This window comes from Dendroctonus ponderosae, unplaced genomic scaffold, assembly GCF_020466585.1.
Source record: "Dendroctonus ponderosae isolate FM_Combo_2020 unplaced genomic scaffold, Dpon_F_20191213v2 Dpon_F_20191213_11, whole genome shotgun sequence".
NCBI lineage: Eukaryota > Metazoa > Arthropoda > Insecta > Coleoptera > Curculionidae > Dendroctonus > Dendroctonus ponderosae.
Genome location: NW_026017213.1, coordinates 7,048,864 through 7,056,636, shown reverse-complemented (window position 1 = coordinate 7,056,636; position 7,773 = coordinate 7,048,864). Strand labels below are relative to the sequence as shown.

Genomic DNA, 7,773 nt, shown 5'->3' with positions numbered 1-7,773 from the left:
ATGAGCAAAAACGGGACGGAAAACATGAAATTTTGCAATAATCTTGCTCCACCCTTGCACAAAACGACGGTAATTTTTCTAATTTCATAGACAACAGAAGACTGTATTTTTTCTACATAACCCCCCCTGACTTTACTCCAAGTATTTTATGCTAGTGGATCCTTTAGCAGCTTAATTTTCCTTTGCGTGGCATCTTTTCTGGGTTCATATTTAGTAAAATATCCCTTGAATTCGATCGATCAGTAGGTAGAATGCAGAATTCCCGACAATTTCCAGTCTTCAATTAGCAGATCGTTCTGGGCAAAGTTGAGTAATTTAAAATTAACAGCCAGACGATATTGACGATAAGCATCGTTCTCGCAATGTCCGTTTTATTATTGGAATTTGCAAATTAAACATTCATTTGACGGGTCGACAATGGCCAGGAGGGGGGCCATTGTTTTTCCGAAAATTTGTCGCTCTTTGTTCTATTCGCGAGCTGTTTTTTCGGTCTTCGAATAAGGCATCCACAAGAGCGGAATCAACTGGCGGAGGCGGCTTTTATCTGCTGACAAGCTTTATGAGAAAATTACTAATGATGGAGGATGGCTGGTACATTTTGTTCTGCTTTGTTCAATTGTTCAATGTTCAATGAGTTGATTACTTAGTTTTTTACCATCCAAATTGATGGAAAAACAAACCAGGAAAATATTAGGATCTACTGCTAAGCAAAGAGCGGATATGAACAAAAGGGTAGAAGAATTGTCGATATAATGAAACTCTGAAGAAAGTGCAACCAAAAAGGGGTGGAAGGAGCCAAATTGCAAAGTTATAAACCCTAAATCAAAGCAACACACAAGCAAATATCTTACGAATATTGATTTCAAGGAGTTTTAGATTAGCGTGTTTTTTTGTTGAGTTGCAAAATCGACTCAAACATGACCCTGCTTTTTTCGAAGTTCCTCTAGAATCATTTGAGCCACAGAATTCGTTTTGGCATCGTTGGATAGAGAATTAAACACTCGATTCAGTTATAACAACACGAGTGAGTGAATTCGAGGAGTTTTCACCCAGAAAGCGAAATTTGATTATCAGACACTTAGGTGCAAGATTATGCAAAAATTTCATGTTTTTCGACCCTTTTTTGCTCATTTCTCGGAAGCAACGTGAGCAAGAACGCTCATTTTTACATCACTCCAGAGGGAACTATATACTGACGCGAGAAATGCATTAAACACATTGAAAAACATGCAAGTTTCAAATCCGAAATAATAGACATTTTCGGCAAATTTTAAGCGTTTTTTCAGCGTTCACGATCTTTAACCCGCGATTTCTTCCCCATTATTGACCCAAACGCCTTATAAATGCATATTTGTGACCTTAAGTCGAAAGGAATCGATTGAGCTCAAAAACTGGGAAACTTTCCAACACAACAGCCTTAAAGGCACATTTGAAATGCCCAAAGTTTGTAGATCAAGCGCTGAAACTGCGGCTCGTGTGAAGTGTGGACCTCACCAAAGTGGCCTAAATATTTTAAACCAAACATGAATATTATGAATATTTAATTGTGCCGGGCACAATTCCCCGATGAGACTCCGTTCGGCGTATTTTCGTTAATTTTTGGCATATAAATGAACATGGAGTTCGTGTTTGGAAACTTAAGGCGGTTGTTATTATTCAAATATGATTCCGACCTGCCTTTGAAGCGTGCTGGCGCTCTCTTTGTGTTCCTCGAATGAATTTTTCCTAAAGAAGTAGTCTGCTGGCGGCTTGGGGCCGACGTTCGGATCCAGATTAATAGCGCGAATTTGCCTAAACAAGAACAAAATGCATATAAACGGAGCACGGAGTTGAAACCTTAATCTCCATAAACAGAATTTATAACTTTATTCTTAAGCGCTCGAATTTTCAGCCAGTTTCCAGTATGGTTTCAGAGGCTTAACTAGGCATAAGAAATTGGTTCTCAGCATTGTCTCAAGTCGGAACCGCACACAAAATTCACCTGTGGAATGAAGTCCAAACCGATCCAGTAAATGCAGCTTTCAAGCCAACTTCCAACTTTAAAGTATTAAAGTGTGTTAGTTACTGAAAGTTCGCACAGTTTGGCATTTATTTATGCACAAATTAAAGCTGGAAAGTCAGTTTTGCATCAAGTTTGTGCGACAAAGTCTACTCTATCAACGGTAAACGTTTCGATTTTGAATCTTCATCAGCAAAACTTTGGGAATTTTGTCGAATTTTATTGGCCAGAGTTCAACAGTTATTTTTTCAGAAACCTGTCAAACCAGCAAATTAATTTTTGATGTGCATTTTTGGGCACCGTCTGTTTTATACGTTGTACAAGTTTCGATTTTGAGTCATCTTCAAGCTATTTTCCACGATTTTTTTAAATTCGCTTTGGTGGTTGTCTATGCAGATCTGAGAATGGTATTTAATTTCTCTGAAGCCACTGAAGCTGGAGATTCACTTTTGGGTGTGTAATATGGCGGAAAGTGCGACTTACAAGTGGAAAACGTTTCGAGGTTCGATCATCATCAGGAATTTTGGGGGAATTTTTCAAATTTCAGGTGTAGCTTGCGTTTGTTTGGGCGGAGTTTGAAAGTTTTTTTGACGAACAGTAACTTTTCTATGTATTTTGCGGCAAAGGTCTGCTCTAAAAATGGAAAAAAGTTTCGATTTCGAGTCTTCAACTGGCTATATTCCAGGATTATTTAAACTTCACCACATAATTTCGCGATTCTCTATGCCTGAAATTGGCATTTATTTTTCATTTATTACTCTTGCGTGTATTCGGTAGAGCACAATGCCTTCTATAAGTGAAAAACGTTCCGACTCTGAATCATCTTCAGGAAAATTTGGGGAATTTTTGCAAATTTTGTTTGTATTTTGCACAGTTTGCAAGCCGCAGTTTGGCAGTTATTTTGGCGGAAACCCGGTAAACTAGGGAGCGACTTTTGTATGTATGTATATTGTTCAAGATAGTCTGTTTTATAAATAGGAAAAGTTTAGATTTCCAGTCATTAACAGGCTACTTTCCAGGGTTTTTCAAATTTTGCCAATTTTTCAAATTGAGGTTCTCATCTCTCGGATTTTCTCAGAAACTAGTCAAGTGATAGTCAAGTTTCCTTGTATTGTGTAGCACAAACTGTATTCTATGTGGGAAAAGTTTCAATTTGAAAGCGTAATCAGGAAAATTTCGGCAATATTTTCGCATAAACTAACCAACTCTGATACACATTTTTGGGTGCATTTTGAAAATAAAAGTGCGTTCTATCTGTTTAGATTTTGACTCATCTTCAGGGAGTTTTCATGATTTTTTGGTGTTTTGCCGCCTGTTTATGCAAAAGTTTAGCATTGACTTTTGCCCAAAATGCTTGTGGTTTAGTGCGTTTGGACCTAATTTACAATCGGATTCAAATATTTCTTATATGGGGTTTTTAGGCCTTTCAAAAACTGTTTAACTATTTAAAATTTCCGATAAATCCTGAAAGGCGCAATCAAATGCATACTTAGACCACATCGAGTTTCTGACCCAAATGGCAGACGAATTTCGAGGTCCATGATAGCGACCAAAATTTTCCCCTGCATTTTCCGGCCGACTTGAAGGGTTATTCGACATAATTAAACCGGCCTTAAAAAGCTCTCCAGCCTAATCAAATTATTTCCTTTCTTTTGAATTTCCTCGAGTTTCGCGAAAATAATTAACGGAACGGCCGAACGCCCCCCGTTTGGAAATAAGTTATTGAATCATTTGCGTCGGGAATTTATTCCTGCGGAATCTTTCGCAGGATGCGCCACCGCGGTTTTGATGCTTGGCACACAACTTGAGTCTGCAGATTCTTATGGGGATCAAACGGAAACATTCCAAAATCGATCTCGTTGTTTGAAAATTAATTTCTTTGTGGTGGTTTTTTCATTTTTTTAGCGGTATTAATAAACTTCTTAGAGCAGAAATTCTGGTTTTGCTTCGAGCAAACTTGAAGCTTGCGGCAAACCCACAACAAACCAACCAACAACAATAAGACATGTGTTATGCATTGATTTGAGCTTAAGAGAAGTTTGAGGAGAAAATGAATGAAATTATGGTATGAAAAACAGGTAATTACCTACTTTTGTATAGACTATGAACCAATGTTGCAAGTGCATCTTTTTAATCTGAGAGTAGAATACAAAAAGCGCACAATTGACAAATTTTGAAGAAAAATCGCTTCAAATTCGAGGGAAAATTTCGCAATTAATCCGAGTTTAGTTTCCCCTGGCACCGGCAAAGAGCGCTATTGGTAGAACACGAAAATCGCAAAAATCAAAAGATCGGAAAACATTGGAATGTTTCAAAAAAAATTCGCAATTTTGAAGCTTTGGTGTTCTACAATTAGAGCAATTTAGAAGTTTAGCAAAGGGAAACTGGAATCCAATTAATAGCGAAATTTGAGCAGTGTTTAACTTAAGCAGCGTTTGAACAGATCAATTTTCAGGAAATTTCGAGGAAATTTTACCGATTTTTTGATCATACGTCGCCTCTAGAGGAACGTGCAGACTCAAATGTCTTCTCTGGACTGTAAAAATTTCAAGTTGCCACTTGCTTTCGGTTGGAAGTTATGAATTTTTAAAGAGAACCTGTATTTGGGCGAAAACGCTCATTTTCTGCAAACAATTTTGCAAGTTCGTAAAAATCAGAAAGTTGGGCGATTTTAATGAAATTTTCAGAACATGCAAACTCAAATGTCTTCTCTGGACTGGATAAATTTCAAGTTCTCACTTGCTTTTGGTTCGAAGTTATGAATTTTTCAAGAGAACGCACCTTTAGACGAAAACACCCGTTTTCTGCAAATTTTTTTTGCGAGTTCGTAAAAATCAGAAGGTTGAGGAATGTCAGTTAAATTTTCAGAACGTGCAGACTCAAATGTCTTCTCTGGACAGTAAAAATGTCAAGTTGCCACTTGTTTTCGGTTCGAAGTTATGAATTTTTAAAGAGAACCCGCATTTGGGCGAAAACGCTGCCGCTTTCCCGACAACTTTCAGACGGATACAGGCGAAGAGTTTTCCAACTACTAATAGAGTGATTGAGCAAATCGATTGATTGGCAGCTGAGCAGGGGTTTTTCAAAAGGTCCCCACAGGCCATTTACGGGGTTTTGAGTGATGAGGTGTACAGAGTCCTCGGGTTTGTGCGAGCAGCCAAAAATAGTAAATTTATTTACTATTTAAAAATTCATAACTTCGAACCTAAAACAAGTGGCAACTTGAAATGTTTACAGTCCAGAGAAGACATTTGAGTCTGCACGTTCTGACAATTTCATTGAAGTCCGTCAACCTTCTGATTTTTACGAACTTGCAAAAAATTGTTCAGAAAATGAGCGACCTCGTCCAAAGGCGCGTTCTCTTGAAAAATTCATAACTTTGAACCAAAAGCAGGTTGCAACTTGAAATTTATCCAGTCCAGAGAAGACATTTGGGTCTGCACGTGCTAAAAATTTCATTAAAATCCCCCGACTCTCTGATGTTTACAAACTTGCAAAATATTGTGCAGAAAATCAGCGTTTTCGCCCAAATACGCGTTCTTTTTAAAAATTCATAACTTCGAACCGAAAGCAAGTGGCAAGTTGAAATTTTTACAGTCCAGAGACGAGATTTGAGTCTACACGCTCTAAAAATTTAATTGAAAGCTCCCAACTATCTGATTTTTACGAGCTTGCAAAAAATTGTGCAGAAAATCAGCGTTTTCGCCCAAATGCGCGTTCTCTTGAAAAATTCATAACTTCGAATCGAAAGCAAATGGCAGCTTGAAATTTATACAGTCCAAAGACGACATTTGAGTCTGCACGTTGGAAAATTTTCATTGAAATCCCCCAACTCTCTGATTTTTAAAAGCTTGCAAAAATTGTTCAGAAAATGAGCGACCTCGTCCAAAGGCGCGTTCTCTTGAAAAATTCATAACTTCGAACCGAAAGCAAATGGCTACTTGAAATTTTTACAGTACAGAGACGACATTTGAGTCTGCACGTTCTGAAAATTTCATTGAAATCCCCCAACTCTCTGATTTTTACAAGCTTGCAAAAATTGTGCTTGCAAAAACCATCGTTTTCGCCCAAATGCGCGTTCTCTTGAAAAATTCATAACTACGAACCGAAAGCAAATGGCAGCTTGAAATTTACACAGTCCAGAGAAGACATTTAAATCTGCACGTTCTGAAAATTTCATTAAAATCGCCCAAGTTTCTGATTTTTACGAACTTGTACAGAAAATGCGCGTTCTCTTCCAAAGGCGCGTTCTCTTTAAAAATTCATAACGTCGAACCGAAAACAAGTGGTAACTTGAAATTTGTACAGTCCAGAGAAGACATTTGAGTCTGCACGTTCTGAAAATTTCATTGAAATCCCCCAACATTGTGATTTTTGCGAACTTGCAAAAAATTGTGCAGAAAGTGAGCGTTTTCGCCCAAATGCGGGTTCTCTTTAAAAATGCATAACTTCGAACCGAAAACAACCAACAACGTGAAATTTTTACAGTCCAAAGAAGACATTTGAGTCTCCACGTTCTGAAATTTTCATTAAAATCCCTCAACCTTCTGATTTTTACAAACTTTCAAAAGCCCCTGCTTAGCTGCCAATCAATCGATTCGCCCAATCACTCTATTAGTAGTTGGGAAACTCTTCGCCGCAGCTCAATGGCACCGCGGCCAGGTGAGCGCTAACTGCAAACTTGTTGCTGAGCCGAAGCCATTCACTTGCACAAGCAGGGGAGTTGAAGAGTCAAGATCGAGGCGAAGGTTGCCGTCCGCAGCGTTTCCCATTACTTACCGAGTTCGAGCCCGTGGTTTATCCGAAGAAGCCCAACTCGGATGGACGATGCAAGTGAAATCGCACAAGTCACTCACCAATCGCGCACGAGTACCTCGTCCAGTGGTACTCAGCTTCGCGAAATTGCACATCAGCAGCGTTGAAACCGGCGCAACCAGCTGCTGTCGGCGCTTTCCCGTAGCTCTCAGCTTCAGCTGCTAGTTGCAAAGCAGCCAGTTGCTAGACGCAGCCCGTTCGGCAGCCGAAAGTCCACTGCGGCCGGAGCGGCGCGCGCTTCTTGTCGTCCAGGAACTCGCCAGGGAGTAGATGAGGGGGCTGCGGCGGAAAAGAGAACGACGGAAAAAAAAGACTCTGGATTAAACAAGCTCACTTTTTTCCACCCAAAATGGCCTGCGTATAAATAATGAATATTAATCGGCCCGAGTTGTTTTATTGACACTTGCCGGCCAGGATGGGGGGCTTTATTGTGGGGAAATCCGAGGCCGGGAATTTGAAAAGTTTCGGACTTAAATGTGTTCACTTCAAAGGCACACTGCGGACTTAACCGGGCGAAAGTTTACTCGTTTAAACTCGGCGAGAATTTGATTAGGGCCGGAATTTACCTGCAGATGATCAAGTTTTCAGCCTTTCGAATACTTTACTCTAATGGGGTTCGCCCGCGGTAGGACAATGAGGGCTGCGGCAAAAGCGCAATAAAGAGTCGGAAACTTTCCAACATTTCGAGCTGAAGAAAGGTTGCGGTCAGACACCGATAAAAATGAATTTTCAAATACACTCAATTCAAAATTAACTGAAGAATTTGGGCCAAAACGGCTTGAAAAAACCAGAAAGTTGAAAGCCCAGATTTGAAAGATAAGTCAGTGTCCAATATTCCACTAGTGAAAAAGATCAAGAGGATTAATTGAAGCAATTAGTTGAAGATGAAAAAAGTATGAAAATAGAGCAGTACATGGATAGGAGAAATTCCACAATTTTAGAAGTCGATTATGCCTGGA

The 7,773-nt window shown here is 39.3% G+C and overlaps 1 protein-coding gene across 1 annotated transcript in view; it reads right to left on the bottom strand.

Moving 5' to 3' along the window:
• Positions 1-7,020, bottom strand: part of LOC109542728 (potassium/sodium hyperpolarization-activated cyclic nucleotide-gated channel 1) — a gene marked incomplete in the record, with an annotated part of 82,891 nt that extends 75,871 nt beyond the window's left edge. The window contains 1 exon segment of the mRNA XM_048662638.1: positions 6,779-7,020.
• Positions 7,021-7,773: the final 753 nt, after the last annotated feature.